General features: G+C 45.1%; 2 pseudogenes; one reads left to right on the forward strand and one right to left on the reverse strand.

Annotated features, from left to right (window-relative positions):
• Positions 1-303: 303 nt before the first annotated feature.
• LOC121164018 lies at positions 304-1073 on the reverse strand (annotated as a pseudogene).
• Positions 1074-1111: 38 nt separating this feature from the next.
• LOC121164392 lies at positions 1112-2858 on the forward strand (annotated as a pseudogene).
• Positions 2859-8280: the final 5422 nt, after the last annotated feature.

An 8280-nucleotide genomic window follows, 5' to 3' on the forward strand; every position in this document is an offset into this window, starting at 1 on the left:
CTGCCATTGTGATCACTTAGGGAGTGAACCATTAGATGGAAGATCTACCTCTCTATGTACCTGACTTTACAATAAAATAAATCTTTAAAAGAATACAAAATGAATTATCTGTAGGCAAGGGCATGACAGCAGCATACCATTATATATTGTCAACTGAAAGCAGTAACTGATGCTTACACTGATTTTCTTCAGCCAGTCTTTTAGTCATCTCTCCAACTGAATTCTCTGAAGTTCTCAATGAGGAACACTGCCTTGCGGGTCCTGTCACAGTTCATTAATAATGGTAAAGCACTATTCTAGAAATTAAAACATCTCACCTCCCATACCCCTTCCCATTCTGCCCATCATGGCCATTCCAGAGCCCTTCTCTTGGGAATTTCTGTGACGAATACTTCTGCTGTAGGTAACAGAGAGGCCACTCTAGCAGCGGCCAGTAAGCCAGTTCTTACAATCGTTGCTGGATCAATGATTCTTTTTTCTACCATATTCATTAAAGGCCCAAGCATAGCATCATAGTGAATTTAGGAGAAATTCTGCCAAATTTTCTGCATGACCAAAGATCCATTAATGCTTGTGTTCTTAGCAGATAGTCATTGTCGGAATTTTGAGTGTTCTTTTAATAACGTGTATACCAATCTTTTGATCTTCATTAGCTGAAGTTAATGAGTCCAAGGCTGGAATGCACCAAAGCAGTGCACATCCACCTCCCAGAACAATGTCCTCTTCAACAGCAACTCTTGTAGCATTCAGGGCATCTGTAACACCCCTTCCTTTCCCTTACTTCAACATCACCTGCCCCACCACCCTGCAGCATAGCAACTCCATCTGAAAGCTTGGCATGGCGTCCATTCAACTTCTCCTTTTCATATTCACTAGTTGTGACATCTACCTGCTCAACTGTTTCCTGAAAAACTTTTCAATTTGAGCCTTGTCTCCTTTTCCTTTCAAAAGCAGGGCATCATCTTTGGCCACATGACTTCTCCAACTTTTCTGAAGTCATGAGATTGAACATCTGCAAGATTCAGGGTCAACCACTCTTGTCCAAATACTGCAGCACCAGCAGCAATAGTCATGTCTTTAAGTTGGTCTTTTCTGTTGTCACCAAAACCCGATGCTTTCACTGCTACAACCTGAAGACCAACTTTTAGCCAATTCAACCCAGTATACTTAGAGCCTCTTCATCAACATCTTCAGCCATTATAACTAGAGGCTTACGGTGAGCATTGGCAATTTCAAAAGCAGGTACAATGAACTGGACACTAGAAATTTTCTTTTCACTCAACAGAACATAGGCATGTTAGAATTCACATTCCTGATCTTTAGATGTATTAATAAAATAGGGAGAAATGTAGCTTTGGTCACACTTGATGCCAGGAAAGCATGTTCTGAAAAACAAAAACATCCTGACTTTTGCCATCAACTGCAATCACAGGCCATAACTCTTTCAATTTACTTTTCCTATATAAGGTGTGCTACATGTGTACCAGCTGGCGCTCTGATGCTTGGCGTGGGGCTGCTGGACTTCTACAGCTAGGGATGCTTCAGCCCACTAGAGGTCCTGTTCTCTGACCTCTTCCGGGACCCGGACCATTGCCGCCTGGCCTTCGCTGTCTACCCCTTCATGATCAGCCTTGGTGGCTGCCTGGGCTACCTCATGGGGCACCAGTGCCCAGGCCCCCTACCTGGGCAGCCAGGAGGTGTGCCTCTTTGGCCTGCTCACACTCATCTTCCTCGCCTGCATGGCGACCACACTGCTGGTGATGAAGCAAGTTGCTCTGGTTCTGGCGGAGCCAGTGGAAAGGCTGCTGGCGTCCTCTGGGCTGCCCGCTGCTGTCCGTGCTATGCCCACCTGGCCTTCCGCAACCTGGGCTCACTCTTCCCCTAGTTGCACCAGCTCTGCTGCCACATGCCTTGCACCCTGTGCCGCCTGTTTGCGGCCAAGCTGTGCAGCTGGATGGTGGTCATGAACTTCATGCACTACTATACGGACTTCGTAGTTGAGGGACTGTACCAGGTGTGCTCAGGGCAGAGCCAGGCACAGAGGTCCAGAGACACTATGATGAAGGTGAGGATGGGCAGCCTTGGACTCTTCCTACAGTGCGCCAAATCCCTGTTCTTCTCCCTTGTCATGGCCCCGCTGCTGCAGCAATTCCTGGCCAGAGTGGTGGCCTTCCCTGTGGTTGCTGGCGCCATATGCCTGTCGCCCACCGTGGCTGTGATGCCATCCTCTGCTGCCCTCACTGGCTTCACCTTCTCGGTCCTGCAGATCCTGCCCTTACATTCTGGCCTCCCTCTACCACCTTGGGAATCAAGTGTTTCTGCGGAGGACAGCCTGTCCACCAGCTTCCTGCCAGGCCCTAAGTGTGCTGCGGACGTCCCAATGGACATGCAGGGGCTGCAGGTGACAGCACCCTGCTGCCCTCTGCAACCTTGCTCTGCAGAGCCTCCACCTATGTTATGTCTGTGTGGGTGGCGGTGGAGCCAGCCTAGGCCCAGGGCATGCTGGGCCAGGGCACCTGCCTGGACTTTGCCTTCCTGAATAGTGCCTTCCTGCTGTTGCAGTGGCCCCGTCCCTGGTCATGGGCTCCCTTGTGCAACTCAGTCATTCCATCACAGCCTACATGGTGTCAGCCGCAGACCTCGGCCTGGTCGCCATTTGCTTTGCCACACAGGTCGATCTCCCAGCCTCCAGGTCAGTGCTTTCTCTGCAGCCTCCAGGGAGGGCTGGCTGGGCAGGTGGCTTCCAGAGTGAGTTTCACAGTTTGGATTTGTGCAGGGAGTGGCAGGGCCTGGAGCATTGGATTAGCTTATGCAGTGGAAGGCTTGATCTGAAGATGGATTACCCAGGCTCAGGGTGAACATCATGTGTCATGAGACATACCTGGAGAGGGCATGTGAGGCCCAGACCTGGCCTGGCCACCTGGGCCCCTATCTGTAGCTCCCTCACCCCATCCTGTACTTCCCTTCCACCTCCACCACCCAATTGTCTGGGAGTGGCAGAACTGCAGGACTTGACAATGTGAAAGTGCTGGGGTGGGAGTGGTGGGAGGCAATAGGAGAATGCCCTAGAGGGTGTGGCATCCCTTTGTCCCCCGACCCCCATTTTATGAGAACATGGCTTGACTTAACTTATTTATTTAACAAAGTGGAAAGGAATCCATGTCCAGCTTTGCCAGGTAGGCGTCTAGGAGTTGCAGGGAGGGGATAGAATCCCCAACTGCTGGATGCCCTGACTTGGCTGACCATGGGGCAAAGCACTACCAGGATCACCTTCTCTGGGGTCACTGATCTGGATCCCAGAATTACCAGACCCCCAAACCTCAGAAGTTCTACTGACCCCAACTGATATCCCATATACTCTAGGACAAGGACAAGAGGACTCAGGGAATGTGAGAGTTGGACTCCAGGAACCAGCAACTTCCTTAACTGTCCTTGTGCTGTCTGGGCAAATTTCACTGGACAACCTTCACTCCACTTTGTTTTCTCCAGGCCTGGGCTCCTAAGAATACTGCCTGCCAACTCTGCCCCTCTCTCCAGGCCTCCCTACTGGCCCCCAAGGCCACTCTCCTTATCTGAGGCAGGACCAGAATCACACAATGTATTTCCTCAAGCTGCCATCTCCCACCACAGTCACCAGGGAGTGGCTGTGCATGGGGAACAACACTCACACTCAGCAGTACCCCTGCCTTGGCTGAGGAGGTTTAAGTGCTGCTTGCAATAATATTTGTTTTATTTATTTAGCAGATTAATCATTGTAGACTATTAGTGAGCAATCAGAGTATAGTATTTATGGTGATGTAATTAAAGGCTTCTTATATGTTTCAATGCATACATATACATATACACATATAGAAAAACAATTATTAAAATCAAATATAATTTCCTATCTAATAATTTACACAGTAACTTTACACAGTAACCAGAGCTTCTCCTGGGTCTCCCATGCAGTAAAGAGTTTGATGGCTTTGGGTCATCCTCGATGGCTTTCCTAAGCACAAGCAGGGAGCTGGATGGGAAGTGGGGATGGCAGGGTTAGAACCTGCGTCCATACGGGATTCCAGCACATTAAACGCAAGGTCTTTAGCCACTAAGCTTTTGTGCCGGGCCCTCCACTATTTTCAATAAATCATATTCCACTGTACACATGTACTTATCTTGAAATTACTTTAATCAACTGCACTAATGATGGATATTTATGTTAGTTCCACATCTGTTTCTGCAAATAATGCTATGAATTTGCAGTTATGTCTAGCTAGAGTTAGAAAAACCAAGTGGATTTTCATATACAATGTTTAATTAAACATGCATATTGGGATTCTGAAAATTAAATTTCCAACATCATATCCATTTGGACTGTCAGCAATTGTTACATAAAAATTATTGCCATTTTAAAGATCCACACTCTTGCCCAAAGAAGTGATTCCTACAGGGGTAGTGCTCATCTGGAATTTCTCACCCTCTGATGTTTGTTCTCATCCAACTAAATGAACAGTTCAGCAGGGTTCACTGATATAAACTGAATGTCATAAACAAAACTGAATTTCAAAGAAACATGAATTTAGTGAGTAACTGAAGTACAAGTTAGTGAAGATAAGCAAAAAAAAAAAAAAAAACAAACAAACAAAAAAAAAAAACCCAAAGAGTTCTGTGTTCTAGAATAACTGATAACTGCAAGACAACTTTCACTGTTTGCCTGCATTCTGCACTTGATTCACCTGGTTTTCAGAAAGTGAAATCCATCACTGTCTTCACAGACATCAGTTAACAGCTGACAAGTGGGCTTCTCTATTCCTCCTTTATGTGGCCCGTTCCTGAAGTATATTCTTTATGTCATAAGAAACACTAACACATAAATAGAGAAAAACTAGCCTCAGATATCCATTAATGTAATCCCTCCTCAATTTTATAAATGTGACATTTTAAAGATTTATTATTTTCACTCCAAAGTCAGATTTACAGAGAAACACACACACACACACACACACACACACACACACACACACACACACACACACAGATAGAGACAGAGAGAAACAAAGAGAGAAAAAGCAGGCAAGAGAGAGAAAGATGTAACACCCACCAGCTCACTGCAAAAACGGACACCATGGCCACAGCTGCAATGTCCTGAAGCCTGGAGTTTTCAGGGTCTCCCGTTGGAATACAGAGTGCTAAGACCTTCCGACTTTGTCCACTGCTTGTCTAGCCTATTAACAGGCATCTGGATCAGAAGTGGGACAACCAGGACACAAACAGACACCCATATGTGATACCAAACCACAGGTAGAGGTTCACCCTTCACACAAGCCCTTAGAAATCCCTGTGAGAATTTTGAGATGAAGGTTCACCAGAACATCAGTATCAGCCCTTGTTTTAGAAGCCAGGTGTCATTCAACGGTTCTCACATCAAAGGAATTTCTCATCACTGAACAAATGGTTGTCCAGAATGGCATCGTTTGTAGCCATCCATTGTAAGAAAGGAACACTAACTTCCTCCTGGAAAAATATAAACTAGAAATGTGTCATATTCAATGACCACCTACCTTGAAGCAAAACACAACAAGATATTCTAGGCATCCTAAATGTGGAAGGTACATTAATGAAGAAACATGAAGAAACTATGTCTGTGTGATCAACACATTGGTCAAGAAAAAGACATTTTTCAGACTCTCAGAATCCCATTATGTCTCTTTTCCATTACCTTATTCCCACTCCAATATCCTGTGTCTTGTCAAGTTAATTGGACTTTTTGTAAAGGTAATATGAATGGAACTGCACACTATGTATTTTTAGTATAGAGGTTTCTTTTCTCTTTTGAATTGTCATTACTGTCTTCTGTGATACAATTTATAGGTATGGGGATGCCTCCCTTACTCTCCCTTTCTCTTGCCCCAATTTCCCTTCTCAGCATTTCTCTGCCCTTGTAGACTTTGAGGTGCATACCCTGAGAGTTTGAGAAATGTCATTCATTCTGGGGTTGTCTGAAGATTCCGCATTATTAAATGGTGGTGTGCAACTTTGGCAAGACCACAAGAAGATATACTTAGCTTCTCTTTGCATTTAATTAGATGGCAAATCATTCAGCTCACTTGTGCCCATCAATGTTTAATTTCACCAAAATCTTGATGAACTTTACATGGTCAACAGAGTGCTCTTGGAAATTGTAGTTTCATTGTACTGGGTCACAATCCAGATGCTGGGAATTTAAGATAAGCATCCAAGAGATTGCCATGTACACTCATGACTATGAACCACTCAAGTAAATTACTTGATACAAGGATTGCTCAAAATGCTAGACTTTTGGATTCATGAGTGAGTCATTTAGGACATTGAGAGGAATCAGAATTTCTAAGATATGTATGTTAGAAGTGTCCATTGCGTGCTCTTCTAAAATCTAAGATACTTTGTTCGTGACTTGGAAGCCTTTCACTCTGTACCCTCTACCAGCATGACAGCTGCCAAACCATGAAACAGCTAAACAGCTATAACCTATAACTTTATAACCTACAGCAACTTATAAGTTAGACAGATGTGCTTGTCGTTCACTCTAAGTGCAGTGATAGCAGAAAGAAAAAGGTTCAAATCATCTGCCCAGATAAAATGTCGAGGAATGAGGGATACATTCTCAGCAGAGAAGTACTGAGACAGTTATGGTGAACTTGTCCTTTAACTAACAACCAAACAGATTAGGGAGAATAAACTAGTGGTAGTACCTATATTGTTATTGGATATAAGTATCTAATACATATTATAAGCCTAAACATTCAATATATCTGTCATGTACATTGCAATATGGTAATGCATAGCAAACAACAATTTATTGAACTTGCATGGATCCTGAAGTGGCTTACTTCAAGGCTAGCACAAGCTTGCCACAAGATGCATGTGGGCCAGGGCTGGGCAGGGCTGGGCCGGGGGAGGAGAAAACCAGGTTACTGGAAAGTACCCAAATTACCAGAAGAGGTTGAGGAGAAGGAAAGTTCTCAGAAAACATTGGATCCAGTCTACTGCAAACGTCGACAGGGTTCTCTAGACACTGTTGAGATGGTAGAAATATCTCTAGGCAAGGGCTGAAAGCTACAGGATCCTGAGTCTCTATCCATTTGTGGAAACTTCAAACCTGCAGGCCCTTGGATAGGATATGTAAGCTGGACAGATTCTGGCACTCTCTTGCTCACACAGAAGTCAATGTTTTATTTTCCCAAATGTGAAATGGAGACTGTGGAAAAACACCATAGAAACCACAAAACAGAGATTATTCAGAGGGTGTTTGTTCAGTGGTTTGGACATTTCTGAGAAATGCCCATTTCATTGATTCAGGGTTGTGAAATCCCTTCTAAGGTCTATTGGTTCACAAAATCTACAATGTGGTTTTAAGGTTTGTTCATTCTACTTTATTGCAAAGGCATCAGAAACAGAGGAGGCCAAGTCATAATATATGTAAAGTCTGTCACCTACAGTAGTCAACATACTTACCATGGAGATGCAACTACCTGGTCAGTTCCAACTCAGCCTCATATCTCATGCAAACTGACAGAAAGCGAGCTGTGGCCCAGTCCAACCAGCCTACCACAGACCCAGTCCTCACACATATCAGTGCATCATGCTGCCATGGTAGCTGCTTAGCCAGAATCTGCCATAGGATAGCACGATCCAGAATAACATCTCATCAAGCTGTCATGCATATCCATGGACACTCAGGCTTAGCTCTTTCCAACCAGAGTCCAAATCTAGCCCTTATGAAATAAAACATGTGCAGCTGCATTGGCCATGTTTAGCTGCCCCAATCTGGGTTCTCATGTTCACCAGTGGAAAGTACAGCTTAACAGGGGAATACCCAAAGTTCCCCTGGTATGACATAGCTCTCCACCTTTCACAGACAGTGGTGGGAGATGCAGCCCATTATGTGGGTCCCCAGAGGTCCCCTACCAGGCTAGTTAGCCCTGGGTTTTGTGTGTCCTGTCAAAAGCTTCAACCCAGTTGCCATGGCACACCTACAGTCTGAGCTCTTGTTGGCTGGTGTTGCAGCCCAGCTTCTGCAGGTGTGATCCACATCATGTTATGAATCTCCTTCATACCAGCAAGTGCTAAGGTCTGGCCAATTCAGATCTGGTGCACAAATATGGAGACAGAGGCTATATTCCTGCCTGGCCTGACACACCAATTACAACTGCTGTGATCCATGGAGGCAGGGGGAGAGGCTGTAGACTATTAGGGAAGTTCCTCAAGCTCCCCAACCAGGCCTAGTTCAATGCATGTGAGTGCAGGGAACCTGCTTGACAT

This window comes from Ochotona curzoniae, unplaced genomic scaffold (genome assembly GCF_017591425.1).
Source record: "Ochotona curzoniae isolate NIBS_2020 unplaced genomic scaffold, NIBS_Ocur_1.0 contig_66, whole genome shotgun sequence".
In the NCBI taxonomy this organism is placed as follows: domain Eukaryota; kingdom Metazoa; phylum Chordata; class Mammalia; order Lagomorpha; family Ochotonidae; genus Ochotona; species Ochotona curzoniae.